Raw genomic sequence first — 19,726 nt, 5'->3', positions numbered from 1 at the left:
GTACCTGCCAAAAAAGACCACCTTCATGTGCCTGCGAGACAGGACCTCCCCTATTCCTGCCACTTTGGACAGGTATCCTCGGACCTCCGCCACCTGCTCATCTGTGGTAACAGGATCCAGTTCTTCATTGCTGTAGGTCTCTATCACAAAAAAAGAAACTGTTCAACTACAATTTATTTTATAAGTACTGTACTTCAGACACATGTACAACTTAAATGTGTCCAGACAGTATTGTCATCACAATACAAACCTTTAAGTGGTCAGTGCAAATAACAGTTAAACGTCACAATTCTGACACTAAACTGTAAAAAAGCACTGTCTATGAGACGATACATTAAACAAATTGCTTTTATCAAGTCATTGAAAATTCCAGGGTCTTTATAATGAAAAACATTGTGTCAAACCTATGATAAGGCCAAAATATGCTTTACCTCAAATCAATCTACTATAATACCAAAAGCTTCAATGGTAAAGTTACTGAAACAATTTATGAGCTCTGAATGCAGATTAGTAGCAGCTTTATTGACATGACACGCTTACTAAACTAGGTTTTTCTTCCTAAGCTTTCAGCCATCTTCCAGTCTGTTACGTAACACATCTTCCCCATCTGCTGTGTGCCAGTCAGAATCAAGCAGCTTCTCTTCTCAGCACGAAAGATGAACAGCATGCAACAGTAAGCTTAAAGCTCCTGGTCAAAAGATGATGTTGTGGCATAAAGGACACAACGTCTTGGTTACATTGGTCTCTCGACGTTGTGTTGAACCAACAGATTGGGGTTCCTATGGAAAATGCCACAGTGCTGAGCCGCGTCACAATCTCTAGCGGAGCAACGCTGACTGGCCTGGGCGAGTCAGACGTAAGCGCTAGCGCGAAATTGTAACTGTCCAGTGGAGAGGTAAGGGGTCCCAGAGCTTTTTGCGAAAAGATGGGAAGCCCCTGCCACCGGCCATCACGGGCGTAGGCCTTAATTCTCTAACAGCGAGAAGCCGCCCGGCACCGCAAGGGCCACTGGGTAAGCATTATTCCCCCCAGTGGAGACACCACATGGTCTCACCATCAGGGGAGAACTTATGGGAAAATGTGCGGACTAAAGGAGTTAACCGCAAGGTGGAAGTCCACCTAGGGAGGTCATGGGTTGCCGAGGTGGGAACCATTCATGAGGATACATCAGATGGAACCACCCAGTTGGCGGGGGGTTACCACGTCTGGAGCACTAGGTCCGGTTAGAGCTATGCAGATGGCTCAACTATTCCCCGGCCTAAGGGGGCAGGGCTGCTCTGCCCAGCCTTCCCCCAGGAAGGTGCTTAGTGATGGATGGAATGCCTGTTCTTTACCCAGTGTGGAAAGAAGGGAGGCGGAAATAGCCGCTGTTCCCCCTAGAGGAAGGGGGAAGGGCTTTCGCAGGCGTACGCCCTACCGGCTGCCGGTCCTACCTGTTGCCCTGCAGGATGCGGACTGACACCGGTTCCAGGCGGAGGTTGTAAAACCTCACGAAGGTATTTGGTGTATCCCAACCTGCAGCTCTGCAGATGTCTGCCAGAGAGGCGCCCTGAGCCAGTGCCCATGAGGAGGCTACACCCCGAGTGGAGTGTGCCCTCACTCCAAATGGGCAGGGGCGATCTTGTGATCGGTATGCCGTGGCAATGGCATCCACGATCCAGTGCTCCAGTCTCTGTTTGGAGACAGCCCTCCACTTCTGCTGACCTCCAAAACAGACAAAGAGCTGCTCAGAGCTTCTGAAGCCCTGCGTGCGGTCCAAGTAGAGGTGCAATGCGCGTACTGGACACAACACGGATGGGGTTGGGTCTTCCTCCCCAGTGGGGAGCGCCTGCAAGTTCACCACCTGGTCCCGGAAGGGAGTGGTGGGAACCTTGGGCACGTAGCCGGGCCGTGGTCTCAGGATCACGTGAGAGTCTCCAGGCCCGAATTCTAGGTAACCCGTGGACACAGCGAATGCTTGTAGGTCCCCTACCCTCTTGATGGAGGCGAGCGCCACCAGGAGGGCCGTCTTTATCGTGAGGCGAGAAAGATCTGCCTCTCCTAGAGGCTCGAAGGGGGGCCTCTGGAGGCCTGCCAGGACCACTTCGAGGTCCCAAGAGGGTACGGGGCGCAGGCGAGGCGGATTCAACCGTCTTGCACCCCTAAGGAACCTGATGACCAGGTCGTGCTGTCCTAGAGACTTGCCAGCAACTGGTTCGTGATGTGCGGCAATCGCGGCAACGTGCACTTTCAGTGTGGAAGGGGAGAGGTTTTCCTCAAGTCTCTCCTGTAGGAAGGACAGCACGTACCTGATCGAGCATCTCTGTGGGTCTTATCCACGAGAAGAGCACCAGGACGAGAAGAGGCACCACTTGAAGGCGTACAGCCTCCTAGTGGCAGGGGCCCTAGGATCTTCTCGTCCCATCCAGGGGCCAGACATGGAGGTTCCAGAGGTCTGGCCTGGGATGCCACAACGTGCCCTTCCCCTGAAAAAGAAGGTCCTTCATCAGGGGAATCGGCAAGGGGGGAGTTGTTGTCAGAAGCACCAGCTCTGAGAACCAAGTCCGGTTGGGCCAGTAGGGCGCAACTAGTAACACTTTATGCTCCTCTTCCCTGACCTTGCACAGAACCTGTGCAATGAGGCTCACTGGGGGGGGGAAGGCGTACTTCCACTTGTCCTGCGGCCAGCTGTGAGCTAAGGCACCCATGCCGAGGGACCCTCGGTCAGGGAGTACCGAAGCGGGCAATGGGTGGAGTCCGGGGAGGCAAACAGGTCCACCTGCGCCTGGCCGAACTGCTTCCATATGAGCTGGACTGCGCGGGGATGGAGTCGCCACTCTCCGTGAGGCGTCGACTGACGAGAGAGCGCGTTGGCTGTCTGTTTCAGGTCGCCTGGGATGTGTGTGGCTCGCAGGGAGCTGATCACCTGCTGACTCCAGAGGAGGAGACGTCGGGCGAGTCGTGTTCGCTGCCGTGAGCGAATGCCACCCTGATGATTGATATACGCCACGGCAGCTGTGCTGTCCAACCGGACCAGTACGTGCTTGCCTTGCATGAGAGGTTGGAACCTCTTCAGTGCAAATAGCACAGCCCACAACTCTAGGCAGTTGATATGTCAATGCAGGCGGGGGCCCGTCCACCGCCCCGACACTGCGTGCCCGTTGCACATGGCACCCCAACCCTGCAGGGAGGCATCCGTCATCAACACGACGTGCCTTGACACCTGCCCTAAGGGGACCCCTGTCCGCAAGAAGGTCATTGAAGACCTGGGGGTCAGGGTGTGCCGGCAGAAAGGCGTGATGACCATAAGCCTGCTGCCGGTGTGCTACGCTCTCCAGGGAACCTGACTCTGTAGCCAGTGTTGGAGCGGTCGCATGTGCATCAACCCGAGGGACACGCCATGTGTCCCAGGAGCCTCTGAAATTGTTTCAGGGGGACCGCTGACTGCCTGAAATGCTTCAGGCAGTCTAACACTGACTGAGCGCGCTCTGTGGTTAGTCGCGCTGTCATGGAGACAGAGTTGAGGTCCATACCGAGAAAGGAGATGCTTTGCACGGGGGAGAGCTTGCTCTTCTCCCAGTTGACCTGTAGCCCCAAACGATCTAGGTGCCGGAGCACCAGGTCCCTGTGTGTACACAACAGATCTCACGAGTGAGCCAAGATGAGCCAGTCGTTGAGATAGTTTAGTACCCGCACACCTCTTTCCCTGAGGGGAAGGAGGGCGGCTTCCACGATCTTCGTGAAGACACGTGGAGACAGGGACAGACCGAAGGGGAGGACCCAGTACTGATATGCCCGCCCCTCAAACGCGAACCGTAGGAACGGCCGATGTCGAGGGAGAATCGAGACATGAAAGTACGCGTCCTTCAGGTCGATTGCCATGAACCAATCCTGACACCTGACAGACGTCAGGATGTGCTTCTGCGTGATCATCCTGAATGGCAGCTTGTGCAGGTGCCTGTTCAGAACACGCAAGTCTAAGATAGGGCGCAGCCCCCCCCGCCTTTCTTTGGGACAAAGAAGTACGGGCTGTAAAGCCCGTTGAACATCTCGGCTGGTGGGACGGGCTCGATCGCTCGCTTCGCCAGATGGGTGGCGACCTTGGCCCGAAGTACGGGCGCATCCTTGCCTCTGACTGAGGTAGAAAGGATGCCCCAAAACTTGGGCGGGCGTCTGGCGAACTGGATCGCTTAGCCGAGACAGATCGTCTTCCCTAGCCAGCCTGACGGTCTGGGAAGCCGAAGCCAGGCTCCCAGAAACCGTGAGAGGGGGACTAAGGGTTCGATCTTCTTCATCGTCCCCCCAGGGGGTGGTTCGATGGCTAGCAGTACGGATCCCTTGCCGGGGGAGGTCCCCAGGGAGGAGATCGGCTCTGCTGTTTTTCCTGCCTGGCGATTACGCAGCTCAACGCACTGTCTGACTGAGAATGCTGAGGGCTGGTGTTTATACTCGACATTGCGCCTCGCAGTGACGCAACGTCGAGTTGCCGTCCACCATCGGTTCAAGGGTGGGAGCGGCTGTGATAACCCAGACAGAGAGGAAACTCTTTTTGTGAGTAGGTGGGCGCCAGCCCCCGGGGGGACCAGCAGCTGGTGAGACGGGCAGGAACCGTCCCTATCCGACCCCCCAGCGATGGAGTCTCCACCTCAGGGCCGCTTCTGCTTCCACGACGGCTGCTGATGGCAGGGCCAGGGCTGCCGGGAAGCAGACGCTGCTCGGGATCTCAAAGGCCTGAAGGCGGCCGAGTCGCGGCGGGGCAGGATGTGTTTGATGGCCTCCGTCTGCTTCTTCACCATCGAGAACTGCTGGGAGAAGTCCTCGACGTATCACCAAACAGCCCACCCTGCAAGATGGGGGCATCAAGAAAGCGAACCTTCTCGGCGTCCCGCATCTGCGCAAGGTTAAGCCAGAGGTGTCTCTCCTGGACCACCATAGTGGACAACACCCGACCCAGGGCCCGCGCATCACCGCTGAGTCGGTCTTGCCCTCGTGGAGCACCTTCAATGCCTTGGCCGGGTGGACCTGCAGGATGGCCATGGCTTGGAGGGAGGAGGCAGCCTGGCCCGCAGCAGCGTAAGCTTTCGACACCAAGGATGCCGAAAACTTACACGCCTTGGATGGGAGTCCAGGTGGCCACCATCTGCAGGCATAAGTGCACCGCGACGGCACGCTCCACCTGGGGAATCTCGACATAGCCCCGGGCTGCCCCACCATCGAGGGAAGTAAGGGCGACAGAGCCGGTCTGACTGGAACGGGCTGTGAGGGGCGCGTTCCACGTCTTACTGAGCTCCTCATGTACTTCTGGGAAAAACGGGACCGGGGCTGGGCGCGGCTTGGAGTCGCGCTCAGACCCCAGGTACCACGTATCCAGCCGCGAGCGCTGGGGGAGAGGCAGTGCAGTGCACTGCAGCCCAATGCTCGCGGCGGCCCGGAAGAGCATGGTTGACATCTCGACGTCCGCCTCTTCCTGGGCTCGAACCCCAGGGGAGGGAGCTCCGAGAAATCGTCGGGGTCGGATGCCAATAGGTCGCTGTAGCAAAGTTCAATAGAAGGGAAGGAAAGAGGCGGGAACCGGCGAACATTCATAAAACTTTAATTCAAAAATAAATAAACAATAAACTGCAAATAACAGGCTGGCAGCCACCTCACGTTCGACTGCCGGCCACACGAACACATAAACAAACTTGACTGTTTCCGGGCCCGGGTCCTCCTTCTCGATGGTCCGGTCGCTCGTCCTCTTATGCTCCCGAGCTCCCCCGTGAGGCATGCTCCCCCGTGAGGCCCCGCCTTACCCGCCCCACGGCTCTCGCCCCGCCTTCCTCGCTACAGTCGCCCTCCGATGCTGCAATGAGTACGTGGCCGAGGAACAAGATGGGGTAGGACCGTCTCTTGAGGAAAAGTCAGACGAGCGAGACGGGGCGTGAACGGTCCGTGAACCTGTGGCTGATGGGTTACCAGTGCTAGCCAAAGCGGAGGGCAGGGCCGTAGCCACCGCGCTCTCAGAACGGGTAGCAGACGAGGTGGCGGCTGTGTCCATAAAGAACACAGATACCCGTGACCGCATCGTCTGGATCGCCATCCGCCCTCAGTGCGGGCAGGACGTATCCACAAAGGCTGCCTCAGCGTGCCAGAGACCCAAACACCTGACGCAGACATTGTGTACGTCCCATTCCTCAATGAGCGCGTTGCACCCACGAGAACAGCGGGCCATGCCACGCTGGGGAAATTTGCTCTTTTAGAAAAGGAAATTTGCTCGAACACCTCCGGAACTGCCGAGACGCCCAAGGGACAGTCACTGCAGGAAGGGACTGTCCGCTGCACCACATCGTAAATTCCAGCAGAAGTAGATCACTGAAGATCGCTGTATCGCTCATCAGATGCTCATCAGATTTCAAAAATACTCAGAAGATGATAGGTTCTCAAGACAAACCCCAATCTGTCGGTTCGACACAACGTCGAGAGACCGACAGAAAGGGAACCCAGATTACCCGAAATCACCCTACATATGATTGTAATAAAGCTCAATAAAACGGGAAGGAAGGAGGCGGGAACCGATGAACATTCAAAACATTTATTCAAAAATAAATAAACAATAAACAGCAGTAAAAAAGGCCGGCAGCCCCTCACGGATGACTGCCGGCCACACGAACGTAAACAAAACTTAACTAATGTCCGGGCCCGGTCGTCTCTCGCCGTATGCTCCTGCCGCTCGGCCTTTTATGCTTCCGATCTCCTCCGTGGGAGATACGAGGCCGGTGGCGCCCAGCTGACGCTTATTATCAATTGCATCACCGGCCTCGCTTGCTCCTCCCACGGCTCTCGTCACGCATCCCTCGTCACGCCTCCCTCGTCACATACCCCCATCGCCCCTCACAGGCCGGGGGGTACCCACAGGACTGTGCCTACTCCCCCCGGGGGGCCAGTCCCAATGGCCCCAGCGCCTGGGGGTATGGACCGACGAGATGAGAGAACGGAGATGGAAGCACCAGGGGCGACACTGGCGGGAGAGGGGAGAGAGGAATAAAAAAATAGTCCGGTTCCCCGACACGCTGTCGCTCGGTCCTCAACCAGCCGAGAGGCTCTTCCTCGCGGTGCCATGCGGTGGTACTGGACGCTCCCTCGCTCCTCCTCCGCCCCCTGGCGGCCGGCGATGGCTCCTCCGGATGAGGGCAGCCGACAGGAAGTCCCCCGCTTCCTGCTCCTCCCCAATCCGGCAGACGGTAGCAGGCTCCGGCCCACGGCAAGCAGGGCTGACCCCTCCGCTCCCTCGCGGATGGCAGCCACCCCACCTCAGACCCAGGACACTGCGCGAAGTCTTTTCCCCGTCTGGGCACACGCGCCAGCACCACCACTTCTCTCGGCCGCGCTGCCCGAACTCTTCGGCACTGCGATCCCCCTCAGCGGCGAGGACTCTTTGACAGCATGTCCCTCCTTCCTCCCGGGTTTCGGCTTCACTGTAATAAAGCTCAATAAAATGGGAAGAATGGAGGCGGGAACCGGCGAACATTCAAAACATTTAATCAAAAATAAATAAGCAATAAACAGCAGTAAAAACAGGCCGGCAGCCCCTCACGGACGACTGCCGGCCACACGAACGTAAACAAAACTTAACTAATGTCCAGGCCTGGTCCTCTCTCGCCGTATGCTCCTGCCGCTCGGCCTTTTATGCTTCCAATCTCCTCCGTGGGAGATACGAGGCCGGTGGCGCATTATCAATCGCATCACCGGCCTCGCTTGCTCCTCCCACGGCTCTCGTCACGCATCCCTCGTCACGCCTCCCTTGTCACATACCCCCATCGCCCCTCACAGGCCGGGGGGTACCCACAGGACTGTGCCTACTCCCTGTGTCTCCCTCGTCACAATGATATAACTGAAATATCTGGCATGGCATAAGTTAAATGTAACAATGAACCAGCACTTCAAACCTATACGTAAGTGTTCAAATGAAAAAGGCGTTCAATATCAAAATAGTTATAAAAAACCTTTCAAATTTTAAACTAAGTATATGAAATAAAATTGTGCAATGATGCTAAAATATGCCAAAAAAAATCTCCACAAACAAGAGAAAAGAAAAAAAGTGCATTCCGTCTACTTTTCGCATATTTTTACACAGAACTTTGATTTGATCCTGGTTCTTGCGGTGGAAACACACCAAGTACCGCCACAAAGTCCCAAATTCCTGGGAAAAGCTCCCTCGATTGGCCGATTTCACTGGCAAAGACGCATTATCTGTGCAGTAGGATTCATGACTGGTTATTCCTTTTGAAACAGCTGCTGGATCCGTGTATGACGAAGTTTTCTGTCACGGACTGATCCAAAACTCAAGGGATTGCAGCCATATCAACCTATAGCCCAAGAATAGATGCCCACTGAAGCTAAGCCTAATTTGGGTTAGGGTTTAATTTGGGTCTAACCCTAAGCCCCTAACCCTAATCATCCAGGTGGATGCTGCACACTGGTGGTGGCTGAGAGACCCCCCTCATATGATTGTAAAGTGCTTTGGGTGTACAGCAATACACAATAAAGCACTGTATAAATGCCTTCCTTCATACAACTTCATACAATGCAAACAAATCTGAAGTGCAATGGCACACAGGGTAGTCCAAAAACGGGCAAGACTAATGGCAAACTCACACTACGTGACTTTTGGCTGGATTATGCTGTCACAGACAGATTTCCAAGGTCTGCGACAAAACCTCCGGATCGCGACCAAATCGGTGCTCGTTTCGGTCGCCGAAGCTCGTTAAGTATAAGCAGGTGTGCAACGTGATCTGGACCTGTCTCGAGCTATCCCAGACGCTACGATATTTTCAAACCTGTTTGATATTATAGCCTAGTGATCTCGTTGTGTGCGCGATTAACTAATCCAGCCAATCACAGTGCAGATGATATAAACGGAGGAAGGAAGATGAAATTAAACGTATTTTCGCTGATGGTCGGGCCCGCCTCTTCGCCGAATGTTTTGTGGTGTGTGCACCTCATCAGCGGTGTGTTGTGTAGTATGCGCGCAGCTATGATAAGACAAAGACAGATGAGAAGGAACTTTGTTGTGTAGTGTAAGCACCATAGCAATTCATGTTGTCTCACAGTCCCGTAGTGTCAGCTCGACTTAAGAACCAGGTACACAGACAATGATAGAATGCTCAGAAATGCAGTGTGACGCAAACAATACTTTGTATGTAAGTATAAAAGTAATGTATTGCAGTAACGTATTACTTTTTTCTGTAACGCAGTAGTGTAAGGCATTACTAATCAATTTTCAGTAATATTTTACTTGGTACATGTTCAGTAACGCTTGCGTTACAACAAACTTTTCGCCCGAGAGACATTAACAAATCAAAAATCCCGCAAGTAAGTTCTATTTCCTGTTCGTGAATAGACGCGTGTGGTGTCATTCATCTCCCTCTGGATGGTGGAACTATTTTGTATTGTAATGCGGCATGATTTCAGTCTCTGAGCTAAAGGTCCGAGGCTATTGGCCCCGTCCAGTTCGCTGTAAGTGCCAGTGTTGCCAGGGTCGCGATTTTCCTGCACAATTAGGCTATTTTGAAAATGCAGTTGCGGGAAAAATTATGGAGCCGCGGGTTGCGGGTTTTTGGGCTACTTTCATAATGTACTGCGGCCGCCAAAATGTTTATTTATATTCTAAGGATAAATGTTAATTGATGAGATTGTTAATGTGTATTCATACTCATATGAATACCTGGCAACTCCAGGACCAGGACCCATTCTCTAATGCCTAGTTCACACTGCATGATTTTTGCCCCGATTTCCAGTCGCCGACAAGTTTTGAGGAATCACAGACACATTTCCGAAATCGGAGGGAAATCGGTGCTCGTTCACGCGAGTGACAATCACGCAATGTGAATGATTAAAGACGCGATCTGAGAGAGTGGGCGACGCATCGCAGACGCCCGCAAAATATTTGGCATGCTAAATATTTGCACCTGTCGGCGACTCAAAATCCTGCTGTGTGAAGTGAGTTCTGACTGAAATTACAATGGCGATGACCTACAGCCAATGAGAAGGCAAGATAGAAGGCAAAATGAGGTTGGGGAGGAGACCACATCAGCAAGCATGGCTTACAATGTCACGCGAGAACTCTGATATCACGTATCACTTCTCCTTTGCGTTTTGTTGTGAAACGTAGTTTGCGGACCAGACAGTGTTCGGCGATTCTGACCTATTGTAAAGTCATGCAGTGTGTAATCTCCTGTCGCCGATTCATCGTTCAATGTGAACACTGCGGCAACTGAATGCTACATAGTCATGCAGTGTGAAAAGATCAGTGATGCAACGACTTTGAAAATCGGGCAATGTGAACTCGACATTAAGTGTAGGGAACGAGCGTCTGACAGGCAGGCTACAGTACAGGGAGGGACGCGGGAGCTCAGCTCAACCAAAGAGGAAAAAATAGCGGTGGTATTAGACAATGCATCTGAATTATGCATTTACCAATGTTTCGTAAGGTGCATGTCACGTTGCACAATGAAAGAAATCACTTGTGAGTGTTAAACAGTTGATTCTTCCGCCTGCCAAATATCACGCTTGAGCAGCGCTATACGCAGTCTAGAACAACTAAAACATTGACGTGCTTGTACACATTATACATATGCAATATATTTAACCATGCTTATTTCTTAAGCAAGTTTTTGCACGTCTTACGAAGAGAAAACACGTTTCTCGTCCATTTCCGTGCGTGGCCTCAAGCACACATGGGATCTTTTTTAAAGGGACACTAGGATAAGATATTTGGTAGAATGTTAGCAACTGAAAATTCTTTGGCATCATTGACTACCATAGCAGAAAATAATATAATGGTAGTCAAAGGTGACCCAGAATTGTTTGCTTTCCTAAATCCCCCAAAACATATTTTGAGTTCATCAGAACAAAAAATATATACAATACCTAGGAATCTATTCAGATAAGTAAATATAGCAATATAAACGTCTTTTGGCAGTTGTTAACTTTGATTTGACACCGGAAAATAATTGGGCTAGTTTTCATTCCCTTTGGGCGGGTTTTGAGGGGTCATTGGGCTGCTTTCAGGAAGCTAGTTAGCAAGATCCCTGTGACCAGCAGCAATGACAAGGTAAGCTAACGTTTACATGATGACTAGCTAGAATTCTATATAATCTAGTTCGGTGATGGGATGGGACTATTTTGTATTTAAATACCTTTGAAAACAATTAATTGTATTTTGTATTTAAATGCGTTTAATCTTAGTATTTTTGTATTTTCAAACTAAAATACTTTTTTCGAATCAACCTCCTTATTAGACTGCATGGATGGGCAGTGTATTCAAATACATCCGTTTGAAATACAAAATACTATTATTTTGTAATAGTATTTTGAATTTAAATGCATTTAATCTAGTATTTTTTTGTATTTATTTGTGTATAGCCTAGTTAATTCAAGAAATCGGCAGTCTAAAGAGGTTGATTGGCAAAAAGTATTTTGTATTTTGAAAATACAAAAATACAAAGACTTATTTTAGAATGTTAAATTCTACTTCTGTAGTTATTTTGGTGAAAGTAACTCAAAAGTAATACAGGAGACATGTAACCAGGGCCGGATTATCCAATGGGCATTATGGGCACAGGCCCAGGGGCCCATGCGCGCTTGGGGCCCAGGCAAGAGAAAACATTTTCACATAACAGCGTTTACGCCATATTCATTCTGCCGTGCGCTTCTCTCTCCCGCGCACACGGAGGTGCACACACAAAACAGTGTTTCTAAATTAGGAAGTCTGTCTTTTGATTTAATCGGATTTTGTTTAGAAGAAGCGCATAGCGACAAATCTAGGGACTTCTTGGATAAACCTTAGCTTTCATTCAGTGGGAAAATATCGCCAGTGCTGCCCCATGAGCGCAAGGTCTCCCTTTCCAGGCAGGAAGAAGCAGCACCATACGACAGGTAACTCGTCAATAAAATGAGTACAAAACAGCGTTTCCAACAACCTGTCACTAGCCGGGTTTCCATCCAAAGTTGCCAATTTAGCTTATGCGCAAAATTGGAATATCGCATAAAACATTTGCGAATAAGCATCGTTTCCATCCAACTAGTCAACTAGTCACTTCCTAATAAACTGGCACTAAACATCAGTAAGAAAAGTAAGAGAAGCCACTGAATATAATAGTTTTCATATATAATAATACTTGCGCAAACAGACGATTAGAAAACACAATAAATGCGCTGCTTTTGTGGATGTCTGCTGTTCGGGAAACACAGTCGTGACAGTTCTAAGAGGCAATTACAGAATACTTTGACGACTTTGCTCAGGCGTTTAAGAATGACCATCACAACATTTCTGATGCTGTGTAACAAGATCAGTACGCTGGTTAGTCAGGTTACGCCGTCTCATAGTGCAGTTACGTGACTTTTTGGAGGAATTTATTCGGCAAATGCGTTTCCATCTCCTATTATTCGCATTAACCCTTTTTCGCAAAAATGAAAAACCACCTCAAGCGATCTTAAAAACTTTTTTGCGAATTAAGGGTTTTTAATTCGAAATTTGGCGTTTCCATCACTCGTGTCTGATGCGAAACTTCAAAATACGAATAAAACCAGAGTGATGGAAACCCGCTTACTGTTATCGACTGTTTGGATATATAAATATGAACAAAGTTCGTCGGTAAATATGCACATGGTTACCATGAGGCTGTGTGAAAGAACAAATAGTCGAAATCACCGCTTTTTATTCTAAGTTGTTAGATGATGTCGCGTCATGAACTGACAACAGAAACTGAAAATATGTCAATGAGAACGATTTTATTGTTGTAAATATAATGAGTTGATATACCCTCGTGGCTGTCTTAAATCTTAAAAGATTAGAGGTTTTTTTACATTTGGTGGTGTTTCCTTGCCAATTGTGAATTATTTTATATTGATATAATGTTGATCAGTACTTATCTAATAATGAAGGCTAAATATTGGTAATCCACAGTGCTTTTACATACATCGCAAAATGTTTTTAAAAAAAAGATGTCATAATATATATGCTAAATAATACTTATAATACTTGTTAATGTCGTTTACTGTAACACATTACACGCTTACATAATAACGTGAGTCGAGAGGTGCTTGTTACACAAATAAAGTTTAACAAATGGACAAATTACTCTTGTAGTATAATCATTGACAAAGACTGCCCTGCCCGTTTAGTCTTTGAAAAAATGAAGATGGAAATATTTTAGAATTGCATTTAAGAATATTTTTAAAAACTTTCTGTAATTTATCTGAAGAAAGTTCTTATATTTTCTCTTAAGAACAGTTTTGTGAATCTGGCATGTTTGTGTTGATTTATGGAAGAATCTGATAGAACTGAATTAAAAGGTTGAGGTGGTAGTGTGTGCTTGAATATGCCAGTGAGTTACAGTATGCAGGGAAAGGTCTTAATATTGTTGTTGCTGGTCCAGGAAGGCCTTGTTGCAATCTTGTTGTAAATCCTGTATGATGGGGGATGTGTACAGGTGTTGATATTGTCCTTCAGGTTGTGATCATAGTTTGTAACTTGTCAATGTAATCCTGTAATCCTGAAACATAGAGGTGTTTCATACGCATAGTACCCTAGGCTAATTTAAAACTTTATTGTGCGCATGTGTGTGTATGGGGGGTCCATAACACACTTGTGCCCAGGGGCCTCTGAGTTCTTAATCCGGGCCTGCATGTAACGTATTACAATTCTGAGACAGTAATATTGTAAGGTAAGGGATTACTTTTAAATAACAGTAACAAGTTATCTGTTTTGTATTACAGTTTGGAAGTAACTTGCACAACACTGGTTATGGGTGTTGTAGTGTAAGATGGCAGTCAGAGTGATGTGAGGAGTGCCCTCTAGTGGAGCACAAGGGCACTCCAGCTGGGGAGTGTGACAGTTATTAATAGCCTACTTTTTATAAATGAATATTTTCTTATCCTTTTTTATCACAAATGTATAAAATCTTATTCCTTTTACAGATTATTCAGATTTTTTTAAAATAAGAAACATAAACACAGAATGTTAATTGATGTAACTGATAAAAGTTTGTGTTTTGACCTCCAAAAAGTCAATTTGTTCAATGAAGTCACTGTTTTGTGTTATTTTCACACAAGTTAAACTGTAGGTCACATGTGAAATAAACAGTTCATGCAGAAACAGACATAAACATGTTACAATTAAAAAAAAAAAAGTTCTCTTCCATTAATTTTTTTGTTCACTTAAATAAAGTCTTTAATAAAGATTTTAATTAAATCAACGGAAAATCATGGAATTTCCTCCAAACTCTTGTATAAATGAACATTTGGAATGGTCTCTTCATTTTTTCTGCAACCATAACTGTATAGCCAGGGGCCGGAGCTATCTCAGGAGTAAAAACAGTAATGTGAAAGACTGACAGCATGACACATGACAACTTAGATGATCCAGGTTATCACATAAAAAACATACCTTTTTTTCCTTTCCTAAATACATGTACACGTATTAATGTGTTAAAAGTGCATATGAACTTGTTTTCTTTGCAATATTTGAGGTCTGAAAAAATACAGAGCATCTTTTCTGTTATTTTCACCTGTTTCTCCAGTTTTCATTTTCTAAAATAAATGCAAATAGAAACAATATTATAATATAATATTTGAAATTTAAATGAAATTGACAAGCCATTCAGTCAATGGAGAAGTGTGAACCATGTGTGTTAAAGGGATACTTCACCCAAAAATGAAAATTCTGTCATAATTTACTCACCTTCGAGTTGTTCCAAATCTGTGTACATTTTTTTGTTCTATTGAACACAAAAGAAGATGTTTTGAAGATTGTAGGACAGCAAACAGTTCTGGGGCACTTTTCACTGCCATTGTTTTTTTCCTACTATGGGAGTCAATGGGGGCAAAATCTGTCTGGTTATAAACATTCTTCCAAATATCTTTCTCTGTGTTCATCAGAACAAAGAAATTTATGTCATGACAACTTTCAGATGAAATTGCAGTACCAATATCAGCCACAAGAGGGGAGCCTTCGAACGCAGATGAAACAACCAAATGCCTGACGGAATTCACACTCTTTAAATTAAATGTGCTTTTTAACATCGGTACATAAGCTTGTCCACATCTGGGCCCAGTTGCATAAACTTAGTCGCTAAGTTAAGACTGCGTCTCAACAAGTAGTCTCACTGACTAGCAATTAGTTAGGGCTAATCAGTCTTACTTTTCAAATTTCAATGACCTTTTTTATATACAGTAACTGATTTAAAGAAGTTGTGACCAGTCTTGAAGAAAAAAATAGGTGACTAACTTCTAAGACTAGTCTAAGCAGTTTATGCAACCGGCCCCTGGCAACTGAACCTTTATCTACACTCACCTAAAGGATTATTAGGAACACCTGTTCAATTTCTCATTAATGCAATTATCTAATCAACCAATCACATGGCAGTTGCTTCAATGCATTTAGGGGTGTGGTCCTGGTCAAGACAATCTCCTGAACTCCAAACTGAATGTCAGAATGGGAAAGAAAGGTGATTTAAGCAATTTTGAGCGTGGCATGGTTGTTGGTGCCAGACGGGCCGGTCTGAGTATTTCACAATCTGCTCAGTTACTGGGATTTTCACGCACAACCATTTCTAGGGTTTACAAAGAATGGTGTGAAAAGGGAAAAACATCCAGTATGCGGCAGTCCTGTGGGCGAAAATGCCTTGTTGATGCTAGAGGTCAGAGGAGAATGGGCCGACTGATTCAAGCTGATAGAAGAGCAACTTTGACTGAAATAACCACTCGTTACAACCGAGGTATGCAGCAAAGCATTTGTGAAGCCACAACACGCACAACCTTGAGGCAGATGGGCTACAACAGCAGAAGACCCCACCGGGTACCACTCATCTCCACTACAAATAGGAAAAAGAGGCTACAATTTGCACGAGCTCACCAAAATTGGACAGTTGAAGACTGGAAAAATGTTGCCTGGTCTGATGAGTCTCGATTTCTGATGAGACATTCAAATGGTAGAGTCAGAATTTGGCGTAAACAGAATGAGAACATGGATCCATCATGCCTTGTTACCACTGTGCAGGCTGGTGGTGGTGGTGTAATGGTGTGGGGGATGTTTTCTTGGCACACTTTAGGCCCCTTAGTGCCAATTGGGCATCGTTTAAATGCCACGGCCTACCTGAGCATTGTTTCTGACCATGTCCATCCCTTTATGACCACCATGTACCCATCCTCTAATGGCTACTTCCAGCAGGATAATGCACCATGTCACAAAGCTCGAATCATTTCAAATTGGTTTCTTGAACATGACAATGAGTTCACTGTACTAGAATGGCCCCCACAGTCACCAGATCTCAACCCGATAGAACATCTTTGGGATGTGGTGGAACGGGAGCTTCGTGCCCTGGATGTGCATCCCACAAATCTCCATCAACTGCAAGATGCTATCCTATCAATATGGGCCAACATTTCTAAAGAATGCTTTCAGCACCTTGTTGAATCAATGCCACGTAGAATTAAGGCAGTTCTGAAGGCGAAAGGGGGTCAAACACCGTATTAGTATGGTGTTCCTAATAATCCTTTAGGTGAGTGTATATGATGAAGGGACTCTTTATTTGATTTACTGCGCATTGTATGATGTTTTCTTCTCATTTTGAACACATGTAACACTTCATCATCAATCTCATGTTCAAAGTCGTATACAGGTGCCATGTAGCCTCCCTGTAATCTGTGCTGGAGCTGTAGTGGCTATCTGTTCAGACCGACTGTCGAGTGTCCTTTCCCCTTCTGAAGAATGTCTGCCACTGCTACATGAACTCTGGTTTAGGCATGTTCAAAGACTTTTTATCTGAGTGTCCATTACTGTTTTTAATATCTGAAGCAGGCTACTGTACATTCTTTTCTGGTCCTTATGATGCTGTTTGACCTGGCTATAGCTGATGGCCTCTTGTATGGAGTCAAAGTAGGGTCACATATATTTGCAAACAAAAAAGTTTTGCAAACAAAAAAAGTTTTGCAAACAAAAGTTTTGACTATTGATTACTTACTGTGCAGACACATGTGGAAAATGCATAATAATAATAAAAAACATTTAAACTAAAGCATGTCATCCAACTGTATTTTGTTCCATCATTTGTGCAAAATAGTAGCGTAGGCTTTCAGCCTAATGTTCTAATAATTTAAGCCTTTTCTAACAGTGACTGTATGATGTAAAGAACTTTAAGAAACTTATACACAACTATTACAAAAGATACAAACATTCACTTATGCTCAATCAGGTAAAATGATACGGTATATTAAGAATCCAGTGTATGAAAATAATCAAACAGAATGATTGTGTGAGTTGAGCCTTGGATGTTTCATTGCATTTCTTCCAGAGCACAACACCTGTAGCCAAAACAAAGGAAAAACAACAGAATTATTAACTCCTTATACGAGCGTTAAAATGTTTACACAAATCATGCAACCTCTCTAACCATAAAGATGCTTACTGTAATATCTAAGCTATGTAAAGTGTCTTGTGTCTGAACAGAGGCATCTGCATATGAGACACAGAGGAAAGAGCAAATAACACAGTTCCTATAAACATGCACAACAATTACAAGGATGTGCATTGAGTACAGAGAATCAGCAAGTTAAAGCAAGGTATATTTTATAAGTCTAGTGAGTGAAGTTATACGACCCATTTACCATGGTTTTACTACAGGAGCCATAGTTTAAACTATGCTAATACAACAGGTAAACATATAGCATTTTATACAGTGAAAGTGTAATAACCATTTCGTTTTTGGCAGATTGATTACCACTTGCGTTGTCTGTTGGCCTGTAGAATACATGTAGCAGCCATTCATACTGCTTAAAAAAGTTCTTTAACTTGAGCAAACGTGTTAATATACATTTTAGTTAACAAACAGAAACAAAACACAGGTTTAATTGTAAAAACAATCACCTAGACATACTTGAGATCTGCCTCCTCTGCCATGACGATCGATTCGTTGCACTGTTGTCTACTGTGACTCACACTGATGACGTAACGAGGAAGGCATGCCCAGACCCGTTATACACGCCCCAATCCATTGACTCCGCCCCCACGTCAAACCAGGGTCACAAAGCCAAGCGCAAAGGAAAAACCGAGTCACAAAAGCACAGGTGGCTGAAACGCAGAATTAAAGGGGCGGTGCAAATGAATTAGTGGGTACTGCAAAGGAAAAGATGTGTTGCAAAATCATTGCTGCTAAAGGTTTTCTTTGGAAAAAAAAACATTTTATCTCTCAGTACTTTCTTTTTGTTTGCAAAACTTTCTTTTTGTTTGCAAAACTTTTTTTGTTTGCAAAACTTTTTTTTCGTTCGTAAATATATGTGACCCTACTTTGACTCCATACTCCTGCACCTGCTCGGAACTGCAATCGCTCTCGTAAATATTTATCATCCTCCTCTTCTTTTCTTTTTAAAGATGATAATTAATTGAACTAACTCTTCTTTAAGTTGGAATCCTTCTTATTAAGAAAAAACCTATAATGAACATTAAATATTTCATTTATATTCCATTTTTTAGACTGTCTGTGTTTTCCCTGGTAGTTTGGACTTTTAGTTTGTTTCTTTTGAGTTCCTGTTTCCTGTCCTGTTTTGTAGTCATTTGTAGTTCTTTTGTTCATTAGTTCCCTGTTGATTGCCTCCGAGGTGTGTCTACTGTCTAGCTTTAGTTTGTGTATATATACCCCAGTGTTTCCTTTGTCTAGTGTCGATTGTTGTTATGTTGTTTTTTGTGTTTACCTTGTGGATTATATTAAAAACCAAAACTGCGTTTGGATCCGGTCTCTTGTCTTCCCTTGCTGCACTGTGACATGAGGTACCGGAACACAGACTGTCAAAACCCAAAAGGTCCTGGATCTTAATCAGAACAAATCACTGCCCTCTGTACCCGTCTGTATAGCGTTTAGATCTATTAAATCATAATGACTCATACATATTTGGGGTGGGAGAATAGCACTCGTCATACCTGGTTAAAGTCAATGTTCATGACTGGTGTACATCAGTGTGACCATCACCCACAAACCAGTGGCTTGAGAGAAACCAATGAAGCCGGTTCAGGCTAGACTATATACATTGTACATGAATGCAATTAAACAGTTCTCTATTAAAGGTGCAGTTTGTAAAAACTGCCTCTATGGGGCACACGATCAAAACAACAACAATGGCGTAGCTTGATGACGCTGTGAAGGAGCATGAAATGATGGGATCTGTTGTCTTCAACTCCACCGCTGATGGCCATCAATCAGACGGGAACGAGAAATCATGTTAGCGGATGAGGTAAAGTTTTATAAATGTTGCTAATAATTGTGGTCCATAAATAAGTGACTGCTGGAAACAAAGCAAGCTTTCTAGACGCTAGACACTGGCTGAGTCCAAAATCGCATACTCAATGGGTAGGTACTCCATTTCAGTAGGTACGTACTCAACGGGGCTAAATGGGTACGTACTGTTTTCCCTGAATGGGTGTAGTATGAATGCGATCGGCCATTGTCAGCCATATTGATGATCTTCTTTTCCTTTTTTATGGCGGGGAGCAAATTACTTTTGTGGTGCATATCCGCCACCTACTGTACTGGAGTGTACACGGGCCAGAGATTAACCATGAGACGTAATAACAAGGGCAACAACTTAAGTTATGAGAGACAGGTGCATTAACATCCGTAATGCTAACTTTACCTTCCATGAGTTTTCCAGCATTTGCAACATGTTTGTAATTCCTTCACAAAGGAGACGTCGGGTAGCTGCTCGACGATCTCGC

The 19,726-nt window shown here is 46.2% G+C and overlaps 1 long non-coding RNA gene across 1 annotated transcript; it reads right to left on the bottom strand.

Moving 5' to 3' along the window:
- Positions 1-17,277: 17,277 nt before the first annotated feature.
- Positions 17,278-18,207, bottom strand: LOC130550004 (uncharacterized). Its single transcript, XR_008962306.1, has 3 exons — positions 17,713-18,207; positions 17,427-17,473; positions 17,278-17,322 (listed from the first exon to the last, which is right to left on the bottom strand). It is a non-coding gene; the product is annotated as an uncharacterized LOC130550004 (long non-coding RNA).
- Between the last annotated feature and the right edge of the window lie 1,519 nt (positions 18,208-19,726).

This window comes from Triplophysa rosa, unplaced genomic scaffold (genome assembly GCF_024868665.1).
Source record: "Triplophysa rosa unplaced genomic scaffold, Trosa_1v2 scaffold211_ERROPOS451241, whole genome shotgun sequence".
Lineage (NCBI taxonomy): Eukaryota > Metazoa > Chordata > Actinopteri > Cypriniformes > Nemacheilidae > Triplophysa > Triplophysa rosa.
The sequence above is the reverse complement of the archived record's forward strand: the minus strand, read 5'-3'. Positions and strand labels throughout refer to the sequence as shown.